At 41.3% G+C, this 12,229-nt stretch overlaps 1 protein-coding gene and 1 non-coding gene across 2 annotated transcripts in view; one reads left to right on the forward strand and one right to left on the reverse strand.

Annotated features, from left to right (window-relative positions):
• Positions 1-12,229, forward strand: part of LOC123463514 — a 132,122-nt gene that overhangs the window by 75,266 nt on the left and 44,627 nt on the right. The window lies entirely within an intron of this gene.
• On the reverse strand, positions 11,521-11,626 carry LOC123458259. The gene has a single exon (XR_006635554.1). It is a non-coding gene; the product is annotated as a U6 spliceosomal RNA (small nuclear RNA).

Genomic DNA, 12,229 nt, shown 5'->3' on the forward strand with positions numbered 1-12,229 from the left:
GCGCACACCTTTAATCCCAGCACTCTGGAGGCAGAGTTCAAGGCCACCCTGAGACTACATTTGTGATGAATTCCAGGTTAGCCTGGGCTAGAGCAAGACCCTACCTCTAAAAACAAAAAACAAAACAAAATGTTTTATTTATTATCTATTTGCAAGCAGAAAGAGAGAAAATACAAAGGAATGAGAATGGGCATGCCAAGGCCTCCTGCCACTGCAAACAAACTCCAGATGCATGTGCCACCCTGTGCATTTGGCTCTATATGTGCACTGGGGAATCAAATCTGGGTCATCAGGCATTGCAAGCAAGTGCCTTTAACTGTTGGGCCATCCCTCCTCCTCCTCATATTTTCATTCTTTTTTCATTTGAGGTAGGGTCTTTCTCTAGTCCAGGTTGACCTGGGATTCACTATGTAGTGTCAGGCTAGCCTCACACTCACAACCATCCTCCTGCCTCTGCCTCCTGAGTGCTGGAATTAAAAAAAAAAAAAAAAATATATATATATATGTATGTGTATATATATATATATATATATATATATATATATATATATATATATGTATGCATGCATACATACATATACACATACACACACACACACACACAAACACACAGGAAATAATTCAACCCATTGTGAATTAAATGAAGAAATGGAATATGGGACAAATGATGACTACTTTTTATTTAGGGTTTCTCCTTTTCAAAAATTTTTTTGAAAAATGTTTTATTTATTTGAAAAAGAGAGAGCGGCAAGTAGAGATTGGGTGCACCAGAGCCTCTAGACACTATAAATGAACTCCAGGCACATGTACCACCTTGTGCATCTTGCTTATGTGGGTACTAGGGAATTGAACCTTGGGTCCTTAGGCTTCATAGGGAAGTGACTTAACCACTAAGCCATCTCTCCAGCCCCCCCTTTTAAAATTAAAGTTTATTTATTTTATGGTGGCGGGGAGAGAATGGCTGCACCAGGGCCACTAGTCACTGCAGACGAATTCCAGTGCATGTGCCATCTTGTGTATTTGGGCTGCTACTAGGGCCTTAAACCTGGGTCTTTAGGCTAAGTTCCCTAACTACTGAGCCCCCCCACTTAACTTTCAAAGACAGAGTTTCACTATTATCTCAATGCCAGGCTGGCCTGGAATTCTCCATTCTCCTGCCTTGCCTTCTGAGTGTTAGGATTACTGGCATGTATCATGCATGGTCCTAAGTAGACTTTCTGTTAAGGTACATAACCCATGCAACCATGTTGTCTTAGCCAGCTACCAAACTTTTTGTTTTGTTTTATTAAGGTGCGGGGTCTTGTTTTCATTAGCCCAGGCTGACTTGGAATTCACTATGTAGTCTCATGCTGGCCTCAAATGCACAGCAATCCCCTTACCTAGGCCTCCCAAGTTCTAGGATTAAAAGCATGTGCCACCATGCCCAGCTTCTAACTTTCTTTTCTTTATTATTATTATTATTTGGTTTATCAAGTTAGGGTCTCACTCTAGCTCAGGCTGACCTTGAATTCATTATGTAGTCTCAGGGTGGCCTTGAACTCATGGCAATCTTCTTACCTCTGCCTCCCAAGTGCTGGGATTAAAGGCCTGTGCCACTACACCCAGCTTATTTTTCTTCATTGAAAGCTTCAGTCTTCAGCTCTCACCAAACCTGGCTGGAGAATAGTTTACAAACTTCAAATTTTCACCATCTTTGTTTTCCTAGTAAAGAAGCATACTTTGTTTTTTGACTCTTTAGGCTTTTGTTTGTGTTATTATATAGAACCAGATACAGGGATTAAATGATAAAAACAAACATTGCAGGATTTTACAAATTCAGTAATAATGGTTCTTGGTCTGTTTCCTACTTCCTGTGAGGTTTGTTGATAGAATAACTTTTTATTTTAGATAAACATAAAATACAATAAACCTTATTATAAAACAGAGACCCAGGGCCTAAGGGTTCTAGGCTTTAAAAAAAATTTTTTTAAACAATTTTTTCTTTTTTTGTTGTTCATTTTTATTTATTTATTTAAGAGTGACAAAGAGAGAGAGGGAGAGGGAGGGAGGGAGGGAGGGAGGGAGGGAGGGAGGGAGGGAGAGAATGGGTGCCCCAGGGCTTCCAGCCACTGCCAATGAACTCCAGACGCATGCGCTCCCTTGTGCATCTGCCTAACGTGGGTCCTGGGGAATCGAGCCTTGAACCAGGGTCCTTAGGCTTCATAGGCAAGCGCTTAACTGCTAAGCCATCTCTCCAGCCCTAATTTTTTTTTTTTTTTTTGAGGTAGGGTTTCAGTCAAGCCCACACTGAAACTTGCTTTGTATTTTCAGGGTGGCCTTGAACTCACAGTGATCCTCCTACCTCTGCCTACTGAGGTAGGGTTTCAGTCAAGCCCACACTGAAACTTGCTTTGTATTTTCAGGGTGGCCTTGAACTCACAGTGATCCTCCTACCTCTGCCTACTGAGTGCTGGGATTAAAGGTGTGTGCCACCACACCCAGCTTTAAATTTATTTTTTATTTTTGGGGTATTTTTTTAAGGTAGGGTTTTGCTATAGCCAAGGCTGACCTGAAATTCACTATGTAGTCTTAGTGGCCTTAAACTCACAGTGATCCTCTTATTTCTAACTCCCAAGTGCTAGGATTAAAGGTGTATGCCACCACACCTGGCACAGAGAGAGAGAGAGAGAGAGAGAAGGGGGGGAGAGACAGACAGACAGACAGACAGACACACACACACACACACACACACACACACACACACACACACACACACAATGAATTTAAATGAATGAATGGGTATGCCAGAGCCTCCAGCAGCTGCAAATGAACTCCAGACGCATGTGCCATCATGTTCATCTGGCCTGGGAATTGAACTCAGGTCATTAGGCTTGGCAAGCAAATGCCTTAAACTCTGAATCATCTCTCCAGCCCACCTGATACTTTTAGTAGTGAATAGTATTTTGTTTTCCTTTTTGGTTTGTTGAGGTAGGGTCTCATTCTATCCCAGGCTGACCTGAAATTCACTACACAGTCTAAGGGTGGCCTTGAACTCACTGCACTCCTCCTACCTCTGCTCCTGAGTACTGGGATTGAAGGCGTGAACTACCATGCCCAGCAATAATCATCTTTTTAATAGGGCTTACAAAATGATCATTTTCATATTATATCTTTTTTTTTTAAGGTGTGAGTCACCACATCTGACTGTAAATTTTTTTTTTGTATTTTGTTTTTATTTATTTATTTGAGAGAGAGGAAGAGGGAGGGAAAGAGAGAAAATGAATGAATAAATGAATGAACAAATGAATGAATGGATGAGGATGGGCATGCCAGGGCCTCCAGCCACTGCAAACAAACTCCAGACACATGCACCACCTTGTGCATCTGGCTATCATGGATCCTTTGGCCTTTCAGACCATTGCTTTAACTGCTAAATTATCTCTCTAGTTCCTGATTTGTATCTTAGTCAATATTTATTAATTAAGATTTGTCTATAAAAAAGAACTTTCTCAGATACTGAGTTTACTTGAAGTATAGTTCATATAATAAAAGCATCACTTTTCAGAATAAATAGTCTCAACTTCTCAAAGTAACCAATGTTTTCTTTTTCTTTTTCTATTTATTTATTTATTTATTTTTAAATTTTTATTAGCATTTTCCATGATTATAAAAAAAACATGTTAATTCCCTCCCTCCCCCCCCACTTATTTATTTATTTATTTATTTGAGAGTAACAGACAGAAAGAGGGAGAGAGAGAGAATGGGTGCATCAGGGTCTCCAGCCACTGCAAATGAACTCCATATGCATGTGCCACCTTAGGCATCTGACTTATGTGGGTACTGGGGAATCGAGCCTCGAACCAGGGTTCTTAGGCTTCACAGGCAAGCGCTTAATCACTAAGCCATCACCCCAGCCCCCAGTGTTTTCTTTTGTAAATGGGAATTTTTAAATCTGTGCCTACACATTGGGTGCCTGGTGAGGGCCTGTTTTCTGATTTATAAACCACATGGCACCTCTTGCTCTGTCCTCTTATGGTGGAAATGGCAAGGCATTTCTCTGACGCCTTCTTTGTAAGGGTACACATGTCAATAAAAAGCTTTGTAATAAAATAAGGTAAGTTTTGGTGGGCTCTAGAAATAGAAGGGACCTAGCGGATCCCTACTTGGTGGGCACTGGGGTGCATATATGGGAATCTGATGATTCCTGCAAGCTTTGTGGCACAAAAGCAGGAACTTGTTGGTTTCTAAGTCCCACTTGGGCTGGCTGAGTTCAGTTGGGTGGGTGGGTGGGTGATCAGTCTTCTATAATCTGTCCACTCAGACAGGGGACTGGCCTCATAGGGCAGGTGATGCATAGTGAGGTGGAACAAGCCTGACACACAAAATATAGGAACTTGGGCTCTTGCCAAGGCTCTCTGGAGCTTGTTCTGTTGAGCGGCTGGTTCTTCATGTGCAAGGATAGGTAGACCTCCTCAGCTCCATGGGCTCCAGGCTGAAGTCAGTCCTATCCTTCAATGGGGGCTGAGGCTGTGTGTGGAGCACGGGAGTGGCTGGTGTGTACCCATCAGAGCAGTTCCTATACAGCCTCCACATCCTGCATAGCTGGGGTACAGTGGGGGAGCTGGGGCAAGCACTCAGACTGCGGAGTAGCCCCTGAGCGCACAGGAGTGATACTCCTATAAGCACACAGCAGAAGGACCTTCTGACCTCCAGTGGAGGCTGGTGGGCAGGCCCAGGGCAAGGGTGTGTTTAGCACATGCCCACCAAGGTGGTACCAACGCAGCCTCCACAGCCTGTGCAGCTGGGACACAGTGTGGGAGCTAGGGAAATGCTTATCCTGCAGAGTAGCTCCTGAGCTCCACAGGTATGGTCATGGTATCACTGCAGTTGGGGCCCTCCAACATGGACATCCCTGAACATTTGTACCAACTACCAACGCAGAGCTGCTGGCATGCTTGCGACCTCCATAACCTGTGTGTTCATTTAACACCATCCCACTTCAGTGTGGTTTAAACCCAAAGCAGGTCACTTACTTAAGATCTTATAAGAGCTAGTATTTGAAAACAAAATAATAAATAATAATAAACCCACAAGAACACATAAAAACCAGCACAAGACAAGAAACTGAGCGCTCTCCACCAAGAATGCCTAGCTCCACAGATGAGGGTTTTTTTTTGTTTTTTGTTTTTTTTTTAATATTTGAGGGACAGAGAAAGGGGGAGGGAGGGAGAGAGAAAGAAAGATTGGATGTGCCAGGGCCTCTAGCCACTCCACATGCTTGCACCACTTTGTACATCTGGCTCAACAGGGTACTAGGGAATTGAACCTGGGTTCTGAGGTTTTATAGGCTAACACCTTAACCCCTAAGCCATCTCTCCAGTCTTGGTTTGAGTTTTTGAGGAGATATTTGTGTTTATCCTGAAAGAGAGGAAAGGTGGAAGAGAAGGATACCAGGAAGAAGGAAGAAAGGAAAAAGAGTTTATTTGCATTTCTTTAGGTTTTACCTGGTGTCATTTTTGTTGTTCTAGGATCCAATTCAGTTTGCTTTATTTCCCCTTTTGCATTTCTTGACTGTGACATTTTGTCAGAATTTGCTTTTGATGACCTCTTTAAAAAAATTAAATGTGGACTGGAGAGATGTCTTCGCAGTTAAGGCGTTTGCTTGCAAAGCCAAAGGACCCAGGTTCAATTGCTCAGGACCCACGTTAGCACAAGGGGGCACATGCATCTGGAGTTCTTTTGCAGTGGCTGGAGGCCCTGGTGCGCCCATTCTGTCACTCTCTCTTCCTCTTGCTCTGTTAAATAAATAAATAAATAAAATTTTTAAAAAAATGCCAATCATGGTGCTGGGAAGAAGTGACAGAGGAGTGCTCAGCACTGCAGTATCTCTGTCACACCTTTCAAGGCTCAGGGTCCATTGCGGAAGAGGTGGCAGAAAGAATGTAAGAGCCAAAGGAAGGGAAGGACTCCTTATAGTGTGCTCCTCCAGACAAAATGGCCTGGATATCCATGACCTCACAGTGCTTGACACTATGTACACATGACCATCATAAAAGGAGGAAAAGATCATGACATCAGAATAGAAGAGAGACTGATTGAGAGGGGGTGAATATATGATGGAGAATGGAATTTCAAAGGGGAAAGTGGGAGGAGGGAGGACATTACCATGGGATATTGTTTATAATCATGGAAGTTGTTAATAAAAAATAAATTTAAAAAAGTGGAGGCAAAATAAAAAAATATAAATGCCTCAACTGAGTGCTACACGCCTATAATCCCAGCATGTAGGAGGTAGAGGCAGGAGGGCCAGGAATTCAAGGTTATCCTCAGCTACAAAGAGTTCAGGGCCACCAGTGCTACAAGAGAGCCTATCCCCTTCTCCCCCAACAGAATCCAGTACCAGACTTCTGGTATAGTTGCCCTATATCTGTAGATTCTATGTCTATGAACACAGCCTACTTGGGAATGAAAATGTTTGAAAATTTGTGTTTGTGCCAAACATGCACAGAGTTTATTTATATAGAATTTACATTGGTCAAATGTTATAAGTAATTCTGAGATTTTTTGGGGGGGAGGTCTCTTTGGTCTTTTGAGATAGGGCCACATGTAGTCCTCAAACTTGATACACAGCTGAGGATGGTCTTAGACTTGTTCTGTAGCTGAGGATGCCCTCATTCCTGATCCTCTTGTGCGTCCTTCCCAAGTGATGGGACTACGGGCCTGATCCATCATACCCATCTAAAATGTCTAAAGTATACAAAAGCACATGTGTAAATTCTATGCGGATACCATATGATTTTATATAAGAGATGTAATCATCTGGATGTTGGTATTTGTTGTGGAGGGGATCCTGGGATGAATCTCTTGTGGACGAAGAATGGGAAGCCTTATCTTTTTCTAACATTAAAAAGAATTTTCATAAGCCTTTTTTTGCTTGTTTGTTTGAGACGGGTATCACTCTATAGCCCAGGCTTGCCTTGAATTTGAGGCATTCCTTCTGCCTCAGCCTCCTCTAAGTGCTGGGATTGCAGGTGTAAACCACTTGAAATCAGTCTTCTTAAAATAACAAAGCATTTTAAATTATTTTTTTTAATTTATTTTTTTAAATTTTTATTAGCATTTTCCATGGTTATAAAAAATATCCCACGGAAATTCCCTTCCTCCCTCCCCCCACTTTCCCCTTTGAAATTCCATTCTCCATCATATTACCTCCCAATCTCAATCATTGTACTTACATATATACAATATCAACCTACTAAGTACCCTCCTCCCTTCCTTTCTCTTCCCTTTATGTCTCCTTTTTAACTTACTGGCCTCTGCTACTAAGTATTTTCATTCCCATGCAGAAGCCCAATCATCTGTAGCTAGGATCCACATATGAGAGAGAACATGTGTCGCTTGACTTTCTGGGCCTGGGTTACCTCACTTAGTATAATCCTTTCCAGGTCCATTCATTTTAAATTAATTTTTAAGTAGCATACAAGTAATAGGTTTCTTGGTGGTGGTTCTGTTTTGCTTGCTTGTGACAGGGTCCAATGTAGACCAGGCTTGTCTAAAAGTTGCTATATACCTGAGGCTAGCTAGTCTTGAATTTTTTTTTTTTTTTTTTTGGCTTTTCAAGGTAGGGTCTGGAATTCACTATGTAGTCTCAGGGTAGCCTTGAACTCATGGCGATCCTCCTACCTCTGCCTCCCAAGTGCTGGGATTAAAAGGTGTGCGCCACCATGCCCGGCTTTTGAATTCTTTATTCTCCTGCCTCTGTTTCCGAAGTGTTGGGATTATAGGCTTTTACCTTCAGGCTTGCTAGTGAAAGTTTCATGATAGCATTTTTATATATACATATATATACACACACATGTATGTAAAATTTTATGTCATATATAATTATATTTATGCATATGACATACATAATTTTATATATTAACACACACACATATAACACATACATATATAATTTTACTTCTAGTTCATTACTCCTCTCCACTGCATTCCTTGCTGTCCCCTTCCCCACTGATTTCCTTCCTTCTCTCTAGTAGATGCCCTTCTTTCATTTCATATTTAATCTAATACCCTGTCTTTTTCTTTCCTTCCTTAAGATCTCTTATTCTTCTCTCATGATCCTCTTTCTAGTTTCATATCACTCACATACGCACACATGTACCCGCGTGCGTGCGCACACACACACACATACAAATTTTAAAGTGTGATATTTGTCACTAATGTTGTTAAATACCCTTTGTAAGATTAAAAAAATTAGGTTTCTGATTTAGCATTTTTGTTAGGATATAGTATGAAAGTTCTAAATCTTCAGATATTTAGCCATGCTTGCCTTTAAAGTCCACCTGGTCAAATTATAGGTACATTGTATATGCTAACATCTGTATCTATATATCTATATTTTTGTACACACATATTCACATTTAAATATCACATGCTTAAAATACTGTGATGAATATGGCTTTATAATCTATTTGTATTTTTGTATTTATATTGACAAATGAGTTTGGTCTGGAATTTCCCTGTCTTTATAAAAAATATTTTTATTTATTTGAGAGCGAGAAAAAGACGAGGCAGGCAGATAACGAAAGCGAATAGGTATGCTAGGGCCTCCAGCCACTGCAAATGAACCCCAAGACTCATGTGCCACCTTGTGCATCTGCCTTACATGGGTCCTGGGGAATCAAATCTAGGTCTTTTAGCTTTGTAGGCAAGTGCCTTAACTACTAAGCCAATTCTAGTGTGAGAGAGAGAATTAGCATGCCAGGGCCTCCAGCCACTGCAGTCGAATTACAGAGCTGTGTGCGCCCTTGTATGAATATGTGACCTTTCACACTTGCTTCACTTTATGTGTTTGGCTTATCTAGGACCTGGAGAGTTGAGCATGAGGCCTTAGGCTTTTCAGGCAAGTGCCTTGACCACTAAGTCATCTCTCCAGCTTTTCTTTAAATATTTTAAATAGAATCTCATGTAGCCCAGGCTCACCTTGAACCAGATGCACAAGGTGGCACATGTATCTGGAGTTTGTTTGCAGCAGCTGGAAGCCCTGGCATGATCATATTCTTTCTGTCCCCCCCACCCCCGCTCCTTTTGCAGTCAGGTTCACATTCCTGTCAGAAAATACCCAATCAAGAGCAGTTTGTGGGTAAAAGGGCTTATTTTGGCTTATAAACGTGAGGGGAAGCTCCACGATGGTAGGGGAAAATGACGGCATGAGCAGAGGGTGGATATCACCCCCTGGCCAATATAAGGTGGACCATAGCAACAGGAGGGTGTGCCAAACACTGGCAAGGGGAAACTGGCTATAAAGCCTGTAAGCCTGCCTCTGATAATACACTGCTTCCAGGAGGCTTTAATTCCCAAATTGCCATCAGCTGGGCATCTAGCATTCAGAACACACATGTTTATGGAGGACACCTGAATCAAACCACCTTTCAAATAAATTTAAAAAATTAGAAAAATATTTTAAAGTGTAGCTTCTTAAAAATGTCTATTCTGATTTCTTAAGTGTAAATTCTAGTTTAGTACTTAAGTTTTAGGGGAGTTTTCACTGTTATTTCTGTGTTCTGCCTAGAAAAATTATTAGTTTTTACATTTAAAAATATTTGTATTTTCATAAACACATTTCATAGAGAGAAAAGAAAGAGACTGGGCATGCCAGAGCCTCTTGCCACTGCAAAAAATCTCCAGACTCATGTGCCAGTTTGTGCATCTGGCTTTATGTGGGTCCTGGGGAATTGAACCCAGGCTGTTGGCTTTGCAAGTTAGCACTTTGAATGACTGAGCCATTCCCTCAGCCTGAAAAATTATTGTTTATAATGATTATTGTTTGTTACCAAGTCTTCTTGTCATTTTGGAATAAGTGTTTGAACTTCAAGAAGCATTGAGCATTTTTGTGACTGTCAGTTTGGTGTTTTTTTTTTTTTTGTTTTTTTTTTTAAGGCATGGTTTCGTTCTTTCCAGGCTGATTTGGAACTCACTCTGTAGTCCCAGGCTGGCCTTGAACTCAGTGATCCACCTGCCTCTGCCTCCTGAGTGCTAGGATTAAAGGCGTACACCTCTGGCAGATTGTTACTTTTACTAATGCTGTCATACTGTCTTTTTTTTTTAATCACTTACTTCTGGAATTATTAATAGCATTTTATAGTATTTAAAGTATTAATTGCAGTATTATTATAATATTTGTATTACAGTTCATTGCTTATGACTTATGTTATGAACATGCATGCAAAAAGTGTTTTGGGGGCTGGAGAGATGGCTTAGTAATTAAGGTGTTTGCCTGCAAAGCCAAAGGACCTTGGTTTGATTCCCAGGTCCCACCCACGTAAGCCAGATGCACAAGGATGCGCAGGCGCCTGGAGTTCATTTGCAGTGGCTGGAAGCCCTGGCGCACCATTCCCTCTCTCTCTCTCTGCCTCTTTCTCTCTGTCTCAAATAAATAAGTAAAAATAAAGGGCTGGAGAGATGGCTTAGCTGTTAAGTGCTTGCCTATGAAGCATAAGGACCCCGGTTCGAGGCTCGATTCCCCAGGACCCATGTTAGCCAGATGCACAAGGGGGCGCATGTGTCTGGAGTTCGTTTACAGTGGCTGGAAGCCCTGGCATGCCCATTCTCTCTCTCTCTCTCTCTCTCTCTCTCTCTCTCTCTCTCTCTGTCTCTGTCTCTTTCTCTCTCTGTCACACTCAAATGAATAAATAAAAATCAACAAAAAAAAATTTATTTCGATATAGGGTCTCATTCTTGTCCAGGCTGACCTGGAATTCACTATGTAGTCTCAGGGTGGCCTCGAACTCTTGGCAATCCTCCTACCTCTGCCTCCCGAGTGCTGGGATTAAAGGTGTGCGCCACCATGCCCAGCTTAAAAAAAATTTTTTTTAAAGTGTTTCAGATCCAAGTACCTGAAATATCCTTTACTACTAACATCATTATTTATGTATATATCATTAACTTTTTTTACATTCATCCTAATTTCTAATTAGATATATTCCATTGGATATTTGTGTCAAAAGTTTTAAATTTTATTTTATTTAAATTTTTTTATCAACAACTTCCATAATTGTAAACAATATCCTATGGTAATTCCCTCCCTTCCCCACTTACCCCTTTGAAACTCTACTCTCCATCATATCCCCTCCCCTTCTCAGTCTCTCATATTTTGATGTCATGATCTTTTCCTCCTGTGATGATGGTCTTGTGTAGGTAGTGTCAGGCACTGTGAGGTCATGGATATCCAGGTCATTTTGTGTCTAGAGGAGCACATTGCAAGGAGTCCTACCCTTCCTTTGGCTCTTACATTCTTTCGGCCACCTCTTCTGCAATGGACCCTGAGCCTTGGAAGGTGTGATAGAGATATTGCAGTGCCGAGCACTCCTGTCACTTCTTTTCAGCACCATGGTGCCTTCTTAGTCATCCCAAGATCACTGCCACCCGGAAAGAGAAGCTTCTCTAATCAAAAGTGAGTGTAGCATTAATATAAGGGTATGAACATTAGGAGAAGTGCTTACTGAGCAGCTAAAGGTTTGTCTTTTTATTTTTTAATTTTTTTAAAATATGGAGCGCTTCACAAATTTGGGTTTCATCCTTGTGCAGAGGCCTTGCTAACCTTGTCTGTGTCATTCCAATTCAGTATATGTGCTGCTGAAGCAAGCACTCAAAAGTTTTTTTTTTAATTTTAATTTTTTTATTTGTTTTTGCTTTTCAAAATAGGGTCTCATTCTAGCTCAGGCTAACTTGGAATTCACTATGTAATCTCAGGGTGGCTTCGGACTCGCAGTGATCCTTCTACCTCTGCCTCCCATGTGCTGGGATTAAAGGCATGCGCCACCATTCCTGGCTTTCAAAGGTTTATTTTATTTTATTTAAAGCCTCCAACCATTGCAGATGAAACTCCAGGTGCATACACCACCTTGTGCATCTGGCTTACCATGGGTCCTGGGGAATCAAGCCTCGAACTGGGGTCCTTAGGCTTCACAGGCAAGCACTTAACCATTAAGCCATATCTCCATCCCCCAAAGGTTTATTTTATTTATTTATTTATTTATTTTTATGTTTTGTGCTTTTTCGAGGTAGGGTCTCACTCTGGCCCAGGCTGACCTGGAATTAACTATGTAGTCTCAGGGTGGCCTTGAACTCATGGCGATCCTCCTACCTCTGCCTCCTGGCCCCAAAGGTTTATTTCATTTTATTTTTTTTAATAATTTTTTTTATTAACAACTTCCATAATTATAAAAAATACTCCATGGTGATACCCTCC

This window comes from Jaculus jaculus, chromosome 1, assembly GCF_020740685.1.
Source record: "Jaculus jaculus isolate mJacJac1 chromosome 1, mJacJac1.mat.Y.cur, whole genome shotgun sequence".
NCBI lineage: Eukaryota > Metazoa > Chordata > Mammalia > Rodentia > Dipodidae > Jaculus > Jaculus jaculus.